A 22176-nucleotide genomic window follows, 5' to 3' on the forward strand; every position below is an offset into this window, starting at 1 on the left:
CTGGAACACAATATACATAAATAATGTGAATCCTTAAACTTATTGGCTTTATGAACCAAATCTACATATGCATACAGGTCAATATACATTAAAGTGTACATTTGACTGGTTCATCCTACATCTAATCTAACTAACATTTGTATTAGGCTGAAATATGCTACAATAGCATAAACAAGTTCACATAATGCAATACTGTTTACACAACACAGAGCCGCGGGTCTTTCGTGCATCTCTCTATCTTACATATAAACAACTCAGCGATTAATCTTGATCAGCAGCAACAGCAATATATGTAAGATGAATTAACACTTACTTTGAGTCATTGACGCACACAAATCTGGCAGGAATTGGGAACAAAAACAACACACGAACCATCTCTCAACGATAAGGCGAAACGAAACTAAAAAGTTATGCGCACGGTCATTTGACCAATGCTACGATGTGATTGGCTGTCCGTCAGCGTGATCGGGGCATGACAGCGTGATCGGGGCATGATCACTATGTCGGCTTATTAGTATATTTGTTGGATGGATAATATAGTTGTCCAGCAGATGGCACTGCTGACCTCCTCTTTAACAATGACAGTCTATGGTCTAGCTATAGTCTATGGTACCAATCACGTTAATGAAGCCTGAGTGACACATACTGTAATCGGCATGGTCATGATTGCACGATCTTCATAAAAAAATTATGATAACCTAAAAAAACTGCTTTAAAAAAAACTGCTTTACAACATTGGGTCTTAAGTGGCTTGGAAATGCCACAAAAAAACCTAAAACTGTTTTTTAAACCTAAAAGCGCCAGGTAAACTCCGAATGACACGACAGACAGCACTTTCCATTAAGTTCTCCGCATCTCCAATAGTGTAAAGGAAAGAGCCTCGCAAATAATCTTAGGGCAATGCAAACAGTGAAGAACGGGCCCCTGGTTGAGGTTGAAAAACAATCGTACAGTATTTTAAGTTCGTTAAATTATCAACTGCCATCCCTAATTCTTTCAAATTCAAACACTGTATAAAATGCTAAGACTTCTGTTTCCAGTGGACTCCAATTGCATGTCATGTTAGCTTGTCTGCTCAACTATACCTTATAATATGTTTCATTATTTTCAATTATATAAACAGTAACACAACAACATGCTCTATAAAAAGTTCATTAAAAATGTGTTGCTTATCTTTATATGAACTCCAGGATAAGTGCCATTTTCTTCGGGTATTTTGTAGCTCACTGCCTCAATGGGGTAGGAGATGTGGTCAATAATAACTTATTGAATGACAGCAATCCTGAATGCCCATCACCTTAAACAAATAAGATATTACAAAATGAAAAACATTACACAATCACTTCAGAAAACCGCTCCAAAAATAGTTTAAATCTTCCCCATACAATGTTTTTCTACTGACCATATAAGCATAAAATATTTGAAGGTCGACCAACTTTCTCTATAAACATTTTTCCTCAGACTTTAAATTTAAATGTGTTTTGCCAATATTGAATACTCATAATGAAAAAAAAAAATATATATATATACTAATAAAACAAAATACAAACCAATAAGGAGCATGCAGGGTGGTGCTTGGGATGCACAGTAACGTTACATCAGCAAAGTCCTGTCAGTAGATAAGAAAACAACAGAAACACTATGAAACAAACTAATGACGAGGGACCTGGTAAAGAATGACTAACGTTACAGGCAGAAGTATAACAGCAGTCATGCTAAATGTAAATTAATCTTTCAAGGTCATTATTTGGGGTTTAAAGTCAAATAATATGTGTAGTGTGTGTATAATGTCTGTGTGTTGTCTAAAACAAAGACAAGACAATAAAAAGTCTAACGTAAACATAACATCAGAGCTCGAATTGAGTCAAGTCTTATGGGGGGTCCCCAAGTTTTTTTTGGGCGGGGGTTGGTTAGTCTCGCAATATACACTTTATACAAAATATACAGTATATTTGATCATAATATGCGTATATATACTATTTATTAAAAACGCTGGATAAAGAATTGTGTATATATATATAATTCTTCTTTTAAATTAGCCTACTTACTAAAGTAATATGGATTTAGAGGGTGAAAATTTCTAACCTCCCAAACTCAAAATTTTCTAGTGACTGATAACATCTAAATTTTGCAATTGGCCCAAGTGAAATTCTGTAAATAAAATTTTATAATTTACAGATTTTCACTTGGGCCAATTGAAAAATTTAGATGTTATCAGTCACTAGAAAATTTTGAGTTAGGGAGGTTAGAATTTTTTTACAGTGTACTTAGTATATATATATATATATAAACTCAGTCTCTTTTGCCACAACTGAAATGGAGAACTGAACATAACTATATATAATGTGTTACATAGAAATGTAGAAAACACGTTTCGGCCCAGATCCGGCCCACATCTGGCACTTGTGGAATGCGGATCTGACCCACATGCAGCGTGGAATGATGACAGTTGGGCGGCTCACTCCTGTTTGCCAGATCTGGGCCACAAGCAGGCCATAGCAATGCCACATGTCAGCCAAGAGCAAAGAAATAAACCAGAACTGGACCTTATCTGAGCCGCAAAACCTGTGTATATTAAATATGGAGTCATTTCAGCCTTAATAAGCCTGTTAACAAGCAGAATCACTGAAGGAAAGAAGAGAACAGAAAAAGAGTCGAGCAGAAACACAAGAACTACAACTGACTTCAGCCACAGTCTAAGATGAACTGAAGCGAAAAGGAGACATTAAATCTGTGAAGATCTCAGCAGAGGAGGATTAAACAACTCCACAAACAGCATCTTAGACTGTGGCTGAAGTCAGTTGTAGTTCTTGTGTTTCTGCTCGTCTCTTTGTCCTCTTCTTTCCTTCAGTGATTCTGCTTGTTAACAGGCTTATTAAGGCTGAAATGACTCTATATTTAATATCAGACTTTGTGGCTCAGATAACTAAGGTCCGTTTATCAATGACAGCCTTTAGATTTCGATTGTAAAACTAATTAAAATATAAACTAATGGTTTAAAAATGTGTTATTTGTTAAGTGACCATGGTATAAGCGGGTTAATGCCCTGCGAGGTGTCCATTGTCAGGTATTAATGGACTTCGGCGGAGGCAACCGTCCGACGCGCATTAATACCTGACAATGGACACCTCGTCGGGCATTAACCCTTACTTATCCATCTTCATCGAGATCTCTAGCACTCCTGTAGAACCAGGAGGACTATTAATAATGAAAAATTAGTAACTTAAGCCTAAGTGTTTCCAATTTATGCAAGGAATACAAAAGCCCCGGCATGGAGTGGACAGATATAAAGTAGAAAGATATACAGAGAGAAACAATTACCCCTCAAAAAAGTCAGTAAGAAGCTTTCTTTTCCCGACTGGGAGTGGAGGTTTATTTTTCTCCATTTTTTAAAAAGCTAAAATTAGCTTCACCGGAGCAGCGCCAAACAAACAATCCTGTCAGTCAACGATGTCATGCGCGCGCACAGCACTCTTTAGATGTGGGGCGGGGCGTTTACATTTTAAAGAGACAACTAGCTATAAACAAACTTAAAATAAATGATTGTAAATAATCAATTCACGAAATGTACTGTATCCATTGCATGCATTTAATCAGATTTGTCATTATTATTTTTACTAAAATAAAAATATCTGAGGGACCCCCCTAATTCTATTTTTTATTTCTTATGGGGGGTCCCTAATACCTTATGGGGGGTCCCGGATCCCCCCAGCCCCCCCTCAATTCGAGCACTGCATAACATTAACGTAACTTACCTCATTTGGCAGAAAATGTGGTGTTATATCCTTGATCCAGCTGTACTGCATCTTCACACAGTCTCTTCACGTTGTAGCTTCATGCCTTTTTTTAAATCAAGCAAGTCTTAAATGGCCTTTCCTTTTCTTGACGATTCATCTGGTAGCTTTTGTTTGAAGCCATTAAACAGCTACAAAAACACAAGTGCTAACGTTACTGCACTTTATACTGGTTAACGGGTGCGCTCGGCACGAAATAAACCGCATCACTGACAAAATAAAAGCCAATAAACCAGTTACAACGAGGACACTTCCACGAGTGTGAACTAAATCTTTCAATATGTGACGATATGCAAAAAAAAAAACCTGATAAACGCGACGGCTCCGACATTGCCTAACAAGCCGGGTGGCAACTAAATAACGTTACGTAAACAGCTTATTTGACATTTAGCAAAATATAATTTTCGGTTTTTACCACAGAAGTGTCAGAATGGCTTACAAACATCCGAAATCCGACTTTAAAATGCAACTTTCGCCGCTTCATCTGTGTGTGTAATGGCGCTTGCATCTCAAACTTTTCGCGCCGATCAGGTTCTAGTTCCCACAATGCAACGCGTAATTCAAAATACGGGTAAAAGTCCTGTAAAAGACAAATACGGAAAATTCATTCAAATTAATATGGTACATTGTACTAGCCTGGTAATACCAGACTCTGCTACTTCACTTTGCTTCGTATACAGAGTCTGGCATAGCATAATAGAGAAGTGTTTTCTCTCTCGCGGGGGGGCGCTTGTCTGAAGTTTAAAATCATTGGTTACCCGTAAGCCAATCACATAACGTTTGGTTATGGCGTGTGTTATGCGCATGCTCAGCCGCATCTAACTTCCACTGTAAACGCAAGTATGATGCAAAAACTAAACCATCGAGCGAAATACCGGAGTGAACATGGCTGTGAATGACTTTTGCAGATTATGTGAAGTAAATCTACGCATCCACGGTACAATCAGCGTCTACGTCACGGCTCTCAGCCCGCCCTCTGTTCGTTGATTGGCCCGGCTGTTTTCAGGCCGGTGGAAAACTGAAAGATAGGCTGCTATCTCAGACTGACTACAGGAGCGAAATGAAATTAGCGGAAGTAGGAAGTCTGACGTAGTCAGGCTAACATTGTACTGTATTTTTAAGGAATTTTTTTACAGTGTAGCTAACTCTACATCGGGTGCCATTAGCAAAAGCTACATACTAACTTACATACCTTCATAATCATGAATAAATGAGGAGGCGTAAAACTTAAATCCTTTATCTAACGGAGTACTCGGGGCTCTGGAAGTCCGTTTAGCAATACGATGTAGGCCTACATCTGAAATGGATAGAATGGGTAGCTCCTGTAAACACCGGCTATAAAAGGTCGCCATTCCTACGCTGTGTTTACCTCAGTAGCTGACGACCGGAAGTAGTTATATCTGTTTTGTAGAACCTGGAAGTATGTTGCGCATAACCTCTATTGTTTTGTTTAAAAGTACACATTTCAAGCTTTCTATAGAGATATATTTCTCAGGTCTGTGAGGCAAGTAGCTTATGAGACAAGCTCCAGTTCACACGCCGGCGTCTCCGTGTCCTGATTATAGTGCCTGCTATATTTTCTTATTTATTAAATCCAGGCAATTGGTTGATGAAACATTGATTAAAATTAAGATACAATTAATACAAAACGAAATTAACTTTAAAGAAAGGCTTTCTACAAAACCAAACTTAAAGAAGTGGTCAAAAAATCATGTCTGCCCACTCCATTTGTCTCTTGATCTTAATCATGCTTTTCCAGGGCTCTCAAGTGTCACGCATTCACCTTGAGACACACGCATTTCAACCAGTTCACACGCCACACCTTGTATTTCTCACGTCACACTGAGGAGTAAACTTGTCCCGCTATACAATTAATGGACGAGGTGCAGGCAAATGGAGGGAAGTTCAGCTGCTGTCTCGAACATACACATAATAAATACATAGACGCCCTATTGGCCGCTGGATCGTACGTCAACGGCGCCGCCATACTGCGGAGGGCAACTTTCCCATACCTCTCATAACGAGAATTGAGAAAAATTTCGTGTGCTGCTTGGGGCTTTACAAATCACCACATAATTGAAAACGGGTCTCAGGGAATTACCTTTCACAAGCAAAACTGAAAATTTGTTTCTGGTTGTATTTCATTTACTATTTTTATTTTCAGAGGAGAAAGGCCGCGAAATTTAAAAATACTACTGTTATTGTGTCACGACATGTAGTTTTAAGAGTTTTTCAGTCGACAATGTAGTTGTTTAAAGCTCAAATCTGTGGTTTATTTATAAAGATAGCGCCTATTTAAAAATGTTATCTGACGGTTTCGGAGTTGTGAGATCCAGCGATCACCGGGCGCTCAGCGCTCATGTACCCCGCCGAGAACAGCCTTACCTCGGCTAGTGCTTCTGACGTTCGCCGCTGGATCTGATGTCTTTAGTCTAGTGGTTAAACATGAGAATAATTAGTCTTGTGTATATCTAACAGGCGATCTTTGGTCTCATTATCCTATAATTTGTTCCTTGGCAAATCGTTTTGGCTGAGGGCAAAGTGAAGTTTCATAACTTTATATATTTAGGCTATTTAACTTTAACGTTGTAGCCTGCTGTATGTTTGACTGAATCGTTTACTTTATTTCTTGACTTCTAGGCTATAGCTTCTTATACCTTTAAAAAACTGAAATTTAACAAAAAGAGACAGGGTTGCGTCATTTTATTTTATATCAGCCTATGTAAGAATATTTTAAAATATATTAATTTACATTATTATTGTTATTATAATAATATACCATTCGCGATTATCAATCTATTATAGTTATGCTGTTAAATTATTGTACTATTCATAGTAACTATTTAACTTATTATTTTTTATTGTCTATATTCTGTAATTGATATTTCATATTCTATTGCTATTATTAAAGTATTATACATAAACTATATGCTTTTATCAATATATTATTATTATTATATTATAGTACTTATGATATAATATAATTATACTTTTCATTACTATTTTATTTGCTGTATACTGTCTGTTTATTTTATTGACTCAACTATTTACTAGCCTACTTCTCACTTTATCTTATATTTACTATTTGCATTGCACTGTAGTTGTACCATATCATATGTATTACCATAAAGGATCCATCAGTTATCTTTGTTATTGCTAAAATCGGGTCAATGACAGAGTATGCTTTTTCCACAATAAGAAAACTTTATTTAATTTAATGTGAAAATTAAATTATATCTCAGTATGGGGGTGTTCACAATTCTTATCCAAGAATAAAAAGCCAAATACATGACAAGCCTGAGCTTTGGATATTCCTTATTAAAAATATATATTTTTTTTATAAGTCTAACTATCGAGATTTTAAATAACTATAGGTGGAACTTTTTTGTACACCACATACAAACCACTGAAATCGGTTGATAAATGTAATTTTTAAAAAGTTTTTATCCAGAAAAACCGCAGCTCACCTGTTTACTTGCATTTGATTACAGCGCAGCGCAGTCTTGCTCTCCGCAAAATGGCGGACGCGTTGACCTATCGCAGCAACGTTCCAAAGCGGCCAATAGGGCGTCTATGTATTTATTATGGCTGTTTCTCAAAACCAAGAATGCAAAGAACGGACTTGTGTTCTTGGGGAGAACGCTCTTGCTAGTTGTTCTTGGAAGAATGAACTCACAAGGTGACGAGCACACAGAACGCTGCTGACAGTTTGAGACGATGTGTTCTTGCTGGTATTGCGCAATAATACCCCCGCACAGACGCCGTCTGCAGTACCCAAACATAACGCGATTTAAATAACGGTTTAAACGGGTTAAATAACGGGTTTAAATAACCCAAACATAACTCCTTCCTCGAACGCCGAAATGAATGCTGGGATATTTCTGCCGAATTTTTTATTTTCTTGCCAAAATGCAAACTTGTGTATTGGGACAGTACTTGGGCAGCGAATGATGACGTTTCACAAGTTCACAAGAACACAAGTACAGACAAGAACGCATATTGAGAAACGGCCTATGTCTATGGTCTCGAGTTATACAGAATTAAATGCCACCTATCTGCCAATCAGAAATTAGAATTAGTTGTTTCTGGGTCAATTACGTGTTCCCGCTGCAAGCACGTTCGTTACTAGGCAACACGCGCGCGCGCGCACACACACAAACACACGGAGGGGAAGTTGGAAGCGCAAGATCTGATGACTGCGGTTTGCGCAAGAACCTCTTCATTTTTGATTTTACGATTCCTGGACGAAATATCTTGCCTGTGATCAGCTGTGAGAGCTGATGTTGAGGAATATAGCCAAATTCGTGCTAAATTATTTCTGATGCAGTCAAAAACTCTCAAAATATTATAAAGGGGTCATCGGATGCAAAATTAGGCCTAAACATAAGAATGTCTCTCTCTTCACTGTCGAGATGGTCTCTTGATACAGCGTAAATGGATCACATTCACAAGTGTTCAAAACTTGCGTTTTATGCACATTTTTGTACAAATTTTGATTTCTTGAATTTTGATGGCCACACAGATTGGCACAATGAGGACTTCAGGCAACAGGAAAATGCGAAATGATGAGCCATGAGACAGATGCCAGAAGAGTCACCAACAGCAACAAGACAAGCAGGCATGAGTCTACAACAGATGCCAAGAAGTCACCAACAAGTAAGATGTGACAATCTATTTATTATAAGTTATAGGCTAGTTAAAGGTTTGTTAAAGGTACACTATGTAAAGTTTTTTTTCTCCGGAATTTGCAAAATGATAATGAGCAAGTACATCATGAATCCATCTTCCAAATCATGTTTTTGTCTTATCCTGAATTACTGTGATACACCTATAATAAGTAAGGCCGTGCACAGACATTTTGTTGGACACAGGTACATGCTCAGGTGGAAAAAAAATGCCACCCCTCTTATAATTACTTAATTACCGGTAATGTAATGTAAAAAATACATGAAAATTACGTTTTTACATACTGTAGTAGTTACATATTGTAGAACACCTTTAAATTACTTTCAATAATTATTTATATAAATAAATAAAGGAATAAGTAGCCTATGTCCTTGAAATTGGTAAATGAGCACAAGCAATGTTGCGCATTACTGACAGAAATAAATGGCTATTTATTATTACTATTATTGTACTTCTCTTATTTAGATTACAGTTGCAGCTGGAATAATGTTATGAAATTAGTGTTTTAAATGTAACATTTTAAGTGTAGAAAATATAAAATTATACTTTTCTGTACATAATTGGGTAAAACGGGGCTAAGTGTGCTTTTTATCACTCCCATAGTGTATGATTGTTGAACAAAAATATGTTGTTTATTGAACATTAAAGGATTAGTTAAAAAAAATTGCTGATAATTTACTCAAAATTAACCATGTCATCCAAGATATCCAAGTCTTTCTTTCTTCAGTCGAAAAGAAATTAAGGTTTTTGAGGAAAACATTCCAGGATTTATTATTATTATTATTTTTCTTTATTTTTCTTGACCTTTCCAACGTGATGACGTAATACGTGGTGCATCTCAGAGATGGTACAAGACGGGCATTTGTGGTTAAAAAGTATATATTTATTTATTTATTTTTATTTATTTTTTTAGAAAATGACCGATCGTTACGCTAGATAAGACCCTTATTTCTCGACTAGGATCGTGTAGAGACTTTGAAGCTGCATTGAGACGGACATTTGAACCTTCTTTGAACATTGGAATAGTTGCCATTGAAGTCCATTCTGTGTAGAAAAATCCTGGAATGTTTTCCTCAAAAACCTTAATTTATTTTCAACTGAAGAAAGAAAGACATGGATATCTTGGATGACATTGTGGTAAGTAAATTATCAGCAATTTTTTTGAAAGTGAACTAATCCTTTAATGGAGCAAAAGATTTTGTGTGAAAATAAATCAGAAAAGTGTTTGGTTTAAAAATCTTATAAATGTGAGGTGGCAAGTGCTGGCATAATCCTGTTTGTGGGGTAAGAGGCCCACCTTCATGGGGCAAAAGCACTTATCCAGTCAGAGACCAAAAGGGCAGGTGCTTGAACAACACTTGGGGTCTATACAGTTGGTAGTCAACCAGAATAATAACGGCGGCGGCAAATTGGGGATGTGTATTTGCTGCCCTTTACCGCTAAGTGGCGCTTTAATCACAGACTTTGAAAAGTGTCAGTTTATTCTCTCTATGACGTAATCTGCTGCGGCTCATTGAGAGCTGAGGTCGCAGATAAATTCAAGTTAAAGGACAATTCCGGTATTTAACACTTTGAGTCTATTTTGTAGCTTGTTTTGGATGAACAAGAGTGGTGGACAAAGAAATTTTGACAATGGTTCCTGTCTCGACTTTTTTACTATTTTAGAATTGCCCATGACCGCTTTAGAATGGGAGTCTATGGCCATGCACAAACATGTCCTTAAAACAACCCTTAATGTTCGTTTTCAAAACTGTTCAACTCACCGAGTGATTAGTGGTGTTCGTTGATGATTAAAAACAAATATATCGGCGCAATGTATGATTTCAATCCGTTTATTTTTCTATAGTGGAACTATTTTTTCAGATACCTCACAACCGCGTATAAACTTCCGCTCTTCGGCAACTTCCGTTGCTCTGCTCACGCTAGCCTTCTGAGAGACAGAGAACCGAGCGAAAACACCTAAAAGACTACAACCAAATGTAAACAGCCCCCTTTCCGTCTCCGGTTGCGCAGTAATATCAACGAGCAATGAGTCCTCCAACGGAAATCAATGGGATTTTACAAAATGCCAAATAAAACACGACAGAAACTGTATTACGCTACGCTACTTGTTTTGGAACATCAACGAACACCACTAACCACTCGGTGAGTTGCACAGTTTTGAAAACGAACGTTAAGGGTTGTTTTAAGGACATGTTTGTGCATGGCCATAGACTCCCATTCTAAAGCGGTCATGGGCAATTCTAAAATAGTAAAAAAGTCGAGACAGGAACCATTGTCAAAATTTCTTTGTCCACCACTCTTGTTCATCCAAAACAAACTACAAAATAGACTTAAAGTGTTAAATACCGGAATTGTCCTTTAAACATTGTACACTGTAAAAAAAAAAACTGTGAAAAAACAGTATTATTCCGGCAGCTGGGGCGCCAGAAAATTACCGTAAAATAACGGCAAAAAACAATCTCGTTAAAATACAGTAATTTTCCATAATTAAATAACAGATTATATCTTTAATATTACATAAAATCTTATGTAATTATTGGGATTTTTAACGTTTAAAAAAAGTCATATACACCTTTAAAACAATTAAATACTGTAAATTTAAGGTTTTATACAATTATTTTATATAATAATGCTGTCTATCTACAGTAATTTTCTTTTAATATAGTTTTTCTGTGTAAAATAACAATGAAATTATGTATAAAAAATGCACACAAGTACATAAATTCAAATACAAATGTTTGTAAATTTACAGTTTTTATTTTTATTTGTACCGATCCAATTTCACAACATCTCTAATTAAGTTCTTAATAATAGCAAATGTACAGTCAATTTCTTTTAAATTAACTAAATGTATGAGTACAGAATACCTGCATATTTACAGTATTAGTAATTGAACAAACACTAAACATCAAGATAAGTGATTGATAGGAAATAGATGCTTAGTATATAATTTAGAACATGTAAATATATCCACAATAAAAAGCAATTACCGTATACCTTTACAGTATAACTTATTTTAACATTTGCAATTACATTTTATCCAAAGTGACTAACCAATTAAGATAATAATTAAAGATAATAAAAAGCAACAAGTGCAGTGACAAGTCCCAGTTAGTCGCACAGTACACATAGCAAGGTTTTTTTTTTATTTTTTTTTTTTTACAAAGATATAGTATTATTGGGTGAAGTGTTTATGAAAAAGATGGATCTTTAGCAGTTTCTTGAAAATGTGTTGAGTTGCGCCGGTCATTCCACCACCAGGAAACAGTCCAGGTAAATGTCAGTGAAAGTGGTTTTGTGTCTCTTTGGGATGATGGCACCACAAGGCGCCGTTCACTTGCAGAACACATGCTTCTGGAGGACACATAGATCTGAAGCAGTGAGTTTAGGCATAGGGCTACCTTTAATGACAACTCTTGCTGCAGCATCTGGATCAGTTGCAGAGGTTTGACTGATACTGGAAGAACTGCCAGGAGAGCATTACAATAGCCCAGTCTGGATAGAACAAGAGAGTTGTGTAGCTCCGATAGGAAGGGCCTGATCCTCCTAATGATAAGGCAAATCAGCAGGATCACAGCAAGTATGTTTTGGCTGAAAGTTGAACCATAAGCAGTTCTGTCTTGGCAAGGCTGATTTGAAGGTGAAGGTCATTCATCCAGCAAGAATTTTCCATCAGGTAGGCTGAGATGCGAGCAGCAACCGTCAGATCATCTGGCTGGATTAAAAGGTAGAGATATGTTTCATTAAGATATTAGTGATAGGAAAAGTCATGTTTCTAAATGACAGAGCCTAGTTAAAAAAAGAAAGAAAGATGGGTGGAATCTAACACAATCGTAATCTTGCTGTAGCAAATCCAAACCTTGTGCATACTTTTAGTGCAATCATATGGAATCAGAAGACTGTTATGAACATATGGAATCAGAACCATTATGATTTTTATGTTTTAATGAATTCTTCCCATACCTTGTTTGCCATGATCATCTGCTTTCCACGTGACCTGAAATCACACACACAAGTTATTTTAAAACTCAGTATTAGATTTACACATGTCAGAATATGTTCCATTGGGACAATGCAAAAACTCAACTGACTATGATCTTGAAGCTGAGCTGGAAAGGCCAGCAGTAATATTTTGAGCTGCCATGTGATTTTAGCTAAGTTACATTTATAGAAAGTAACATTAAATGAATATGATTTACTGTGACCTAGACCTAGATACACCTAGGGGTTCATCATGTTGTATTCATATTCTAGTCTTCCTGTTCTAGGCTTTCCTGTATCATCAAGAAGTACGTTAAGTTACAGACAGTATTTCGATTTCTTAACGGTCTTAATAAAGTTAGTCATGTTGTTAACTATTACGAAATAAACAAAAGAAACACAGTAGGCCTATTTTTAGTAAAACTGTGGCTATTACAATGGTAAAAAAAAATCCGCTAAAAACGTGTTTACTACAATTTTACTATAATAAAATAAAGTTAAAAAAAAAGTTTACAAAAAAAAAAAAAAAAAAAATTTGAAAAATAAAGTTTTCAGCTTCCAGACATGGTTTCAAAATGTCCCGCCATTTAAGAGATTGGTTTAATGTTACTGACTATCATAACGAAGATTTTATACACAATTATGGACTTTAATATGAATAACAAGTCTACTAAAGATTGTTTTAGGTCTATAAGTTAACAAGTAAGTTAGAGTGGGTTCAACTGATCTTTCTTAACACAGATCGATAATTGAAAAGACCCATGCTGCATTTGTGTTTTGCCCTCGACGCCAGTTATGACTGAACATAATTTAAGAATGCTAACGTTAGCATGGAAACAGTCTAACCACTTAACACAAATGTAATATAAAATATCATTTACATGTAGTATTAGACTCTTACCTCAGCCGTTGATCGGTCGGGATGAGGTCTGCTGTGACGAACCAGGCTCACTGAAAAAGGGCGCGTTATTTCCGGACTGACTGACACCAGACTACAACTAATATGTGTTCAGCAGCGCTCCTGCTCACGGCTGCTTCTGTCGAATACGATTATAGCTCTGAATTCAAATCTCCCGCTTGCCCTTGACACAGATCGACGACAGAGACAGATTTGTAGCTAACCGTTGTGGGCTGGGCGGGACTAAGCAACGAAACGTAATGGCGGATAATTTGAATCTGCGCGCGGCCGCGCGCGCGGGCACACACACACACACACACACACACACACATTCAAACGCACACAAAGCCACGCAATGTGCAGCAACGCAGATTTGGAAAAACGATTCATAAAAGACATAAAATATAGGCCTAAATGAAATTTACGGGCAAATACAAATGATGATCAAAATGAACATCTATTTGCAAGACAAAATTAAAAGATTATAAATAATTAAATAGGCCTGCCTAATGTGTGGATAAAATCTTAAAACTCACTTTAACCCCCACATGCTTAATAATCTTTAAGGAAAACATGTTAAGTGACTGCTGATTTCTGCAGTTATACCTTATTTTCTTTGTTTTCTAATTCCACAGAAATAATCTGTAAAATATTACTTAATTTTTTATGTAAAATTACACATAACCCTATAAAATTACAGATAATTTCCTTTAAAAAACGTTAAATTAATGTAAAACCACAATAAAAGCAATTACCTGTAAATTTAATAGTGGATCTTTAAATTACAACAAATATCTGTAAAATAACAGGTATTCACTGTATAATGACAAAACGGCAAAATTCTGTAAAAAATACAGACAGTTTCCTGTAAATTTACAGTTTTTTTTTACAGTGTAGTTAAACTAATTCATAATCACAGTACTGAAAAGAAGTACAAATTTAGAACTGAAAAAAAAATAGGCTTCTATTATTGCATCAAATTTAAGCAAAGCAGGCCTAGGCACACGTTAACATTGTGTGTCCAGTTTTTCTGTCATTTAGAAAGGCTATGCATGTCAATAGGTTACTTGTCTTTTACTTCGTGTTATTTTAATTTGTTAGTAGATTTAATAACTGAAACATAACAGTGAAATAAATTAAAATAAATGATCGCAAAATTAAAACATTGTCAGGACTTTCTAACCGATGTTAGTCGGCAGCATTTGTGTTTTTGGATTAATTAAGAATTAAATAGGCTTACAGTAGGTTGTTATTATTTGCATAATTTTCTTTAATAAATAATGAAAACATTTCAACATAAACATTGCAATAGAAAAATGTCACATCAATGAGGCTTTGCGTAAGGATAAGACGTTAAGCTCATGCTCATGAGACAGCGTTCAGATGATAGCTGTGTGGTCAACGCTTCAACAAATGCGGTGCTTCAAGCGTTCTGAGTTTGAATCTCAGCTCTATCATATTCATGATTTTGTTTCTTGTTTAATATGCTATTTGTCAAAAATAAAAACTTCTGAAATGTTAATTTATTGATTCAAAACACTTTTCGGAGCATTGTTAGCCTATTCATTGTCTGTCCTTTTTATATATAGGCGTTTAGACATTGTAGCCTACATACTATAACTGATGTTAGCCGACAGCATTTATGTTTTACCGTTCTTGATGCTTAAATAGAACAGATTCAGTAGAAATAGAACAGAACAGAAGTCAAGCATTTTGTTTAATTAATAATGGCACATTACAACATAAATTTGCTACATTCAGTTGAGCCTCTGTTGCGCTGTAGCCTACAGAGGACAAAACCCGAAGGTGCTGTTGAAGGAGATTAGGCTATCAGCCGATCGCACTAGAAGATGAAGATGACGAGGCTCGTCTTTAATCTGCTAAATTATAGTTTTGTGAATCATTCACGAAATTGAGACGATTGACAGTGATACCAGGCCATAGCAACGGAAGAAAATTTTCAAAACAGATTTGTGACATTTTAAATTTGTATTGACAAAGAAATTGCAGCTTTGTTGTGTACAATTAAAACAGTACAAAATGAAAATAGTAGCCTACAAAGCAACATTTAAGAATGGGCGTTTCGCTGGATCTCTTTTTAGCAAGTTTCTTTTGTCTCCCTCACTGCGCGTGCCGGGTGTCTCTCGATATGAAATGTTTCAGGGTAGAAACACATCATACAGCTGATAATACTGTATTTCGCTGCGTGTCATCCACACCAATTACAAACAATAACTGTAAATAATTTTATTTAGCCTTTGTTGCTTCAAAGAAAAATAATGCTTTTTTTGAATTCACCCTACAATAAAACGAGGTTGATCGCGAATTAAAGAGCTCTGTGTCTGCTGCTCACTTGCATTCGTTTAGTTGGCATGAACTAATTTCGTCAACAGGTCGTGTTTAGACAAGGCCAGATTGTTGACAATCATTCACACTGCTCAAACATTCTAAAACTCTACAAAACCAGTTGAAACAACTGGATTGAACCCTTCAATTTATTTATTTATTTATGGAAAACCTATTTGGACACATCGAGAGATTTATCCTGAAAGGAATTTTGCCTTTGCCTGTTCTGTATCATAAGGCTGGCTATCTGACACTCTCCATATGAAAGACGGAACATTAACATCTGGCTATTGTCCTGCACCCCCACGATAACTGAACTGACCAAACCCTCCACAGGCTCTGAGAGGAGTCTGAGACAAAGAGAAGTCGCAGACATTAGCATTATTTAAATGTTGATAATGAAGGAATTAAATAATTTAAGCTACATGTAGTAATATTTCTGTCATATAAAGTGTATTAACTAAATATTTCATTATTTCAATAGGCTAATTGAAGAATTAAAACACTACTTCGGTTTAGGCCAGCTTTTTCCAAGCAAAACGAAACACAAACATCAAACTGCTGTTAAACTAAATAACATTTAGGCCTATAGAATAATTATGAACTTAAATTAAACAATATCGCAACATTTCGACAAAATTATTTGATCTATTTTTACATTTTAATTCAGGGCGATTTACTTTAAATTTTTTCACTCTTGAGATTTTCACTCTTGCCTTGTCCTTTCCTCATTGGGATGCGCTCATAGGCTACACATGATAAACATGTTTGAGCAGATCCTCTGTGCCTCTCGGTTTCATATGGATTACATAATCAGATAACATTCTTTAAATATTTTGACATTTGAAGCTTTAAAGCTTTATAGACATAGCCTATTTCTTATTGTGAATGAGCTGAGGCAAGTGGCTTTCAGTTCATTTTTGTGACGCGCAGTTCCCGGAGACAGAGACGACAGATAAACTTTTGTCATTAGCCTATTGTGAGTGTACATGAATAAAAGTTTATACACTGTAAAAATAAAAGGTGCCTGGAGGAACCTTTTGGGGTTCTTCACTTTGCCACACCGGCGGAACCCCGTCTGTAGATCCTCTAGGCACCCTTTAAAAAGGGACGGTTCTCTGAGGAACCACACAGGTTTCCTAAAGGAACTCTTATATTAGGCACTGTGTGGAACCACTTTGGGTGCCTCCAGGAACCAAATAAAAAAAAATTTTAACTTTAATTTCATGTTGTTACTATGGTTACCATTGACTTCTATTATAATAAACAAACTGAACCAAATACAAAATAAGAATTGTTTATTACATATTTTAGATCCATTTTAATACATACACTTCCATGCACTTGGGAAAAAAGGTAGTAATAGATTATTATCAGTGAATACACAATTTTTTTTTTATAATACATAAGAAACATGAATAATCAACCATGTATAAATAGGCTACACAAGAAAAGACATCTCAACAAAATGCATGGAAACGACATGTTCCATGTACTAAATCAATGTAAATTTTTAAATAAAAAATGTCCATCTTCACTTAAGGCGAGACACGGCAGGCAAAAACTTTTTTTTCACAGGTCAATTTTGAGATTTTGGGTTATTTGTCTTCAATAACATGTGTTCTTTCAGACTTGTGCTGAAAAAAGTCCAAAATACACATTTAGGTCTTTATTTTACTACACTTTGTCTGTTTGAGTGTTCAGATTTCACCTAAATTCATCAAAAGTTGGCGTTCTAAATCATCCCGCTGCTCCGCGATCGCTGTGTCTGGTGCACCATCATCACACACCGTTAGAAAGCTCTCTCTCTCCTTTTCAAAGCTGTCGGATCCAAATATGGTAATTTCCTGTCTATCAGCAACAAATCATGAAAGTAAAACAGGTGATTTAACTCGAAATGCGCAATCTCATTGGCTGATGCCAATTTCTGACAACGTGATTCGTTCAGAATCGTCACGTGATCGTCACATGATCGATCGCGCTCTGACATTTCCGGTTCTCAATCGACCAAGTGTTCTCTCGATAAACCACCACTTTCAATCCGATCGAAATTATTTGTAATAGAGCTGACACTTTGAGTTTGTAATGGGTTATGTTATGAAATATCTGTAGTGACTGGCTGCATGATATCGCTGTATTTTTACAGCCATGCGAGGCACAAATTAAAGCTTGGTGGGCCGCATGAGGCTTGCGAGCCGCGCAATGAGTAACCCCGACATAGTGCGTCGATGTGTTACGAACAAGCTGTAACATTTTGAACACATCTAAATGTAAGTCAAAAAGACACATCACATTTCAAAGCATTTGAAACCCACGAGCCAAATCCTGAAAACAGTCCCCTCAGTCAGCTGATGGTGAAGCTAACCAACCAGGCTCCCTTCAGCACTGGTTCAAAACAACTCAACAGAACAAAACTAACTATGAATCATTCAATCATATTTAGAACATTGGAGAAAGCAAACAAAGTAGACTAAATTGTTATTTGACAGAATATCTGCACACTGTCAGAGAACAAGAGACGGATCCTGACTAAATACTGGCTCAGTGACCACCAACTGGGTCAGACAGAGATGCACTTCCTCCTCCACTGGGAAAAAATATCTACACTAAGTGATTTACACCTTGGACAAATAGCCTTGGACAAAAAACTTCCCAAAGTTGAATCTGCCTGAGGGACTGTGATATACCGGTATTTAGTTTTTCCATTCCACCTGTGTGATGGACTGTTCATGTGTTGTTTTGGATGTTATGACTGTGAAAGTGAAAGTGAAAGTGACACGTGACGGCCAAGTATGGTAACCCATACTTGGAATTTGACCTCTGCATTTAACCCATCCAAGTTAATGCACACACATTAGGAGCAGAGTAGTGAGTAGTTAACACACACTGCAAACGTGGATACACACACCCAGAGCAGCGGGCAGCCTTGTGCGGCGCCCGGGGAGCGATTAGGGGTTAGGTGCCTTGCTCATGGGCACCTCAGTCATTTCCCACTGGTTCTGGAATCGAACCAGCAACCTTTGGGTCACCAGATCAACTCCCTAATCACTAGGCCATGACTCCCCCTCAAGAGATGGTTATGATCAGTGATGGATGAAGCAATAATGAGTTTTGGATGTTAAACAGTGTTATACATGGATTTTACTTGGACCTAAAGCATATTTTGTCTGTAATTCATGGCTTTCAACAGAAATGAGTGGAATTTTGCCATAAAAATCTTTAAAGGCCGTTTTCTCAAAATGAGTTTTTTCTCACACATTTTCCAGGAACCACTTAAATGTTAAAAGATCTTACAATAATCTTTTTAAAGAATTCTGGTTCCTTTAATTTCCCCCAAAGCACTTCGAGGTCTCAGGCCCCGATCACACCTAACGCGTTTTTCAGGTTCGAAAACGCGAGGCACACAGCACTGACGGCGCTGATCCACTTGTCCGTGCGACACTTCTGTCGCGCCGCGCTCCACTATATTCCTATGGGTGACGTCAAGCGACTTTGTCGCGCCCGCAAAGCATTCCGGGAAGGCGGCGCTTCATTTGAAAAAATGCTGCGCGTCAAAAAGCTGGCCGATGCCCATCTTTATGCAAATGAATTCCGTCAGACGCGACGCGTCTATCCAATAGAAGTAGAGCATATGGAGACGGAGGGAAGTCTCTCGCAGGTCCTCTGTTCTGATACGCTACATTTCCCGCTGGGTCAAAACCACGCCCATAGCGGTAAACCCCCATCAACGTACCAATGTGGGGAGGCGTCGCGACACCACGCGACAGTCGTGTCGGACAAGTGGATCAGCGCCGTTACCATCACACAGAATGAGCAGTGCGCTGCGTTTTTTATGTTGCTAGGCAACCACTGAAACAGCTGTCCTGTCAGTCAAGTAAACGTCAAATCTGCCATTTATTAACTTTATTTACTTTCTGTTAACATTGTGGTAGTGACGGTTCGTGAAGTCGTTAAGCTCCTGATAACCCGCGAGAGCACCATAAGTTCATCCTCCATCATCGCACTCTCCGGGCGTTCAAGCAACTGTAGCTTTCATCACTACAACGGAAGGCCCGCCTCTCCATTCATTCGATTGGACAGTGGAAAAAAACGCGATGACGCCGGGCGCTTTTTCCGCTCGGAGTTGCTTTTTTTTCAACTTCAAAAACGCGAGCCGCAGCAGGCGGTAAAACGCGAGGCGCAGCAGGTGCTTAAACAGCGCGCAGAACGCTCGCTGCCATAGGAAACCAATTGAAAATAGGCGCCTCTCACTGCCAAAAACGCGTCAGGTGTGATCGGCCCCTCATGGTAATGAAAAGGTGACTCCAGAACCTCTGAACTGAATAAAGGATCCCATAAGTTCCAGCAAGAACCGCAAAGATTGTCAATGCTCCACCAGTAACCCTACTATAGGAGAAAGAGCTTTGAGGCACCTAAATTACATTTTGAAGTTCCTTGAGTATCTGACAGGATATTTGAGGCACCTTTAGTTTTTACAGTGTGGTTCTGATTTCATTGTTTGTTGTTTAAACGTGCGTGTTGAATATCTTTATTTTATATATTTTATATGGTATATTGGTGAAGAATAGCATTGATTACTGAGGGGGATACAAATATTTCAGCAAAAGCAGGGATGTTTAGACCAAATGGAAATCCCCGTCCCCCTGGCAAATGGCACCTTGCTTACAACCATATTTTTTAAAACTCTTTCTGTATAGGGAACCCCATAAAGTTATTTTTTTTTTTCTGATTTTAAACAGAACTGCTTTTGAAATTAGATTGGAATTATTATACAAATTCAGTCATTCTGTTAGATAATAGCCTATTTGTTCCTTAGTGTAAAATGGAAATGCATGCTCATTTTATTTTATAGTAAATATAAGCAAAAACAAAACTATATGCTTTTTTTTTTTGAGTTTTAGAATTAGACAAGTAATACAAAAATTACAGTAGCCCATGTTTGTTCGGGATTTGACCCAGTGTCATCTAAATCATTGAAACCTAAGTTATACCACTCGACCACAAATTTACTAGAAAGCCCAGTAGTTCGGTTGTCTAGCAGTCAGTGTGTGTTTGCTAACACGAGAGAAAAGTGCTCTTCATTCGTCTCATTCCTCAATAGAATAGTGAAAATAATCAGCGTCATTGCACCTAATTTATTTTCACTGACTGCGAGGTATGCCTATAATGGTCTTTTGGTGTAGGCAATTTTTTTGTTTGTTTTTGTTTTTGCTGTCGCGCAGGTCCCCCGAGGAATAGGCAGAAGCCTATTTCAACTCCACCAAATCTTAGGTTGTTTCATAATTGTACAGCGAATGTCAATAACTCTTTTTTTATTTTTCATGTTTGTTGTAGGCTTATTTGGAAATTACCATAGTTGTAGTATTTCATCCTTACTGTTAATTGACATTAGCCCCACTTACATTTCAAAATGCGGCAATTGCTGCTTTTTTGCAAAATGTCCCTTTGCGCCACCTGGCGGTCATTTCGCGAATGACTTTGAAATGCGACTGGTTTAGTTTTGCCGCGGTGACTTTGCCGCGGCAGCTAGTGCGGTGGTATTAGGCATTCTGAATAACTACCTACTGTATGTGCACGTGCCTGATATAGGGCCCTATGAAATCCGTTTTATTTTTTCTCAAATTCCGTTTTATTTTTTTTCAAATTCCGTTTTTTGGGATTTATTTTCAGCCCTTTAGGATTTTTCGGATTTGCTTGTTTTCTTTTCACTTCTAAGCAGTATTGACCTTTAAAAATTCCGTTACACAAACTCACAATTCAGCTTTTTTATTTAAACTGTTAATATATTCAGCAAAGCACATTAAAAATTCTCAAAAATTCAGCCAAACCTTCAACAAATCTCTGGCCAAAAATAACAGTAACATGAAGGTAACAGTTACAAGGTAGGATTGATGAATATTAAATTAAAGATTAAATGCAGCCATGCTGCAGGGAGACAAACATTGAAACAACGATATGTGCATGACAGAAAGCCAACACAATGACATATTACAGCCTAAAAGTACAGTGTTAACCCATCATCATCAGTGACCATCCCACCCCCCTCCCAATGTAAGCAAAAAAAGATAAATTACTGACATTTACAAATACAATGCACATTAGCTTATTTTTTTATTATTTATAGTAAAATTCGGTCCGATTTCCCCGTGGTGTCTGTCGTTGCTATGCAACCGTGTACTGCGCTCTTCACAACAACAAAGAAGTTTAAATAGCTAATAGATTTCCACCACTGAGAAACGCTTGCTGTAGCTCTGCTACAAGATTTATTTACGGAGAAGAGAAAAACACCCGTAGTGTTTGTGGTGCACCCACATCCTTTATGTTGACTGAGCTTTCAATGTTGTTACGAAAGGGTGAAGTTGATATTTTGGTTCTCGTCACATGAACTGCGGTGCGCTTGCGGCATTCTGAAGAGTTGAGGTGTTTTCATCTCGCTGCGCCTGGAAAAAAATGAGCGCGTCGCTTCAA

The 22176-nt window shown here is 37.2% G+C and overlaps 3 long non-coding RNA genes across 3 annotated transcripts in view; all 3 read right to left on the reverse strand.

The window, feature by feature from the left end:
* The window catches only part of LOC309497938, a 33254-nt gene that overhangs the window by 9253 nt on the left and 1825 nt on the right, over positions 1-22176 (reverse strand). The window lies entirely within an intron of this gene.
* On the reverse strand, positions 929-7673 carry LOC309497319. Its single transcript, XR_014205491.1, has 4 exons — positions 7262-7673; positions 3756-3840; positions 1551-1609; positions 929-1297 (listed from the first exon to the last, which is right to left on the reverse strand). It is a non-coding gene; the product is annotated as an uncharacterized lncRNA (long non-coding RNA).
* LOC309497794 lies at positions 11956-13872 on the reverse strand. The gene is made up of 3 exons (XR_014205714.1): positions 13366-13872; positions 12447-12480; positions 11956-12198 (listed from the first exon to the last, which is right to left on the reverse strand). It is a non-coding gene; the product is annotated as an uncharacterized lncRNA (long non-coding RNA).

This window comes from Leuciscus leuciscus (assembly GCF_965113295.1).
Source record: "Leuciscus leuciscus genome assembly, chromosome: 4".
In the NCBI taxonomy this organism is placed as follows: domain Eukaryota; kingdom Metazoa; phylum Chordata; class Actinopteri; order Cypriniformes; family Leuciscidae; genus Leuciscus; species Leuciscus leuciscus.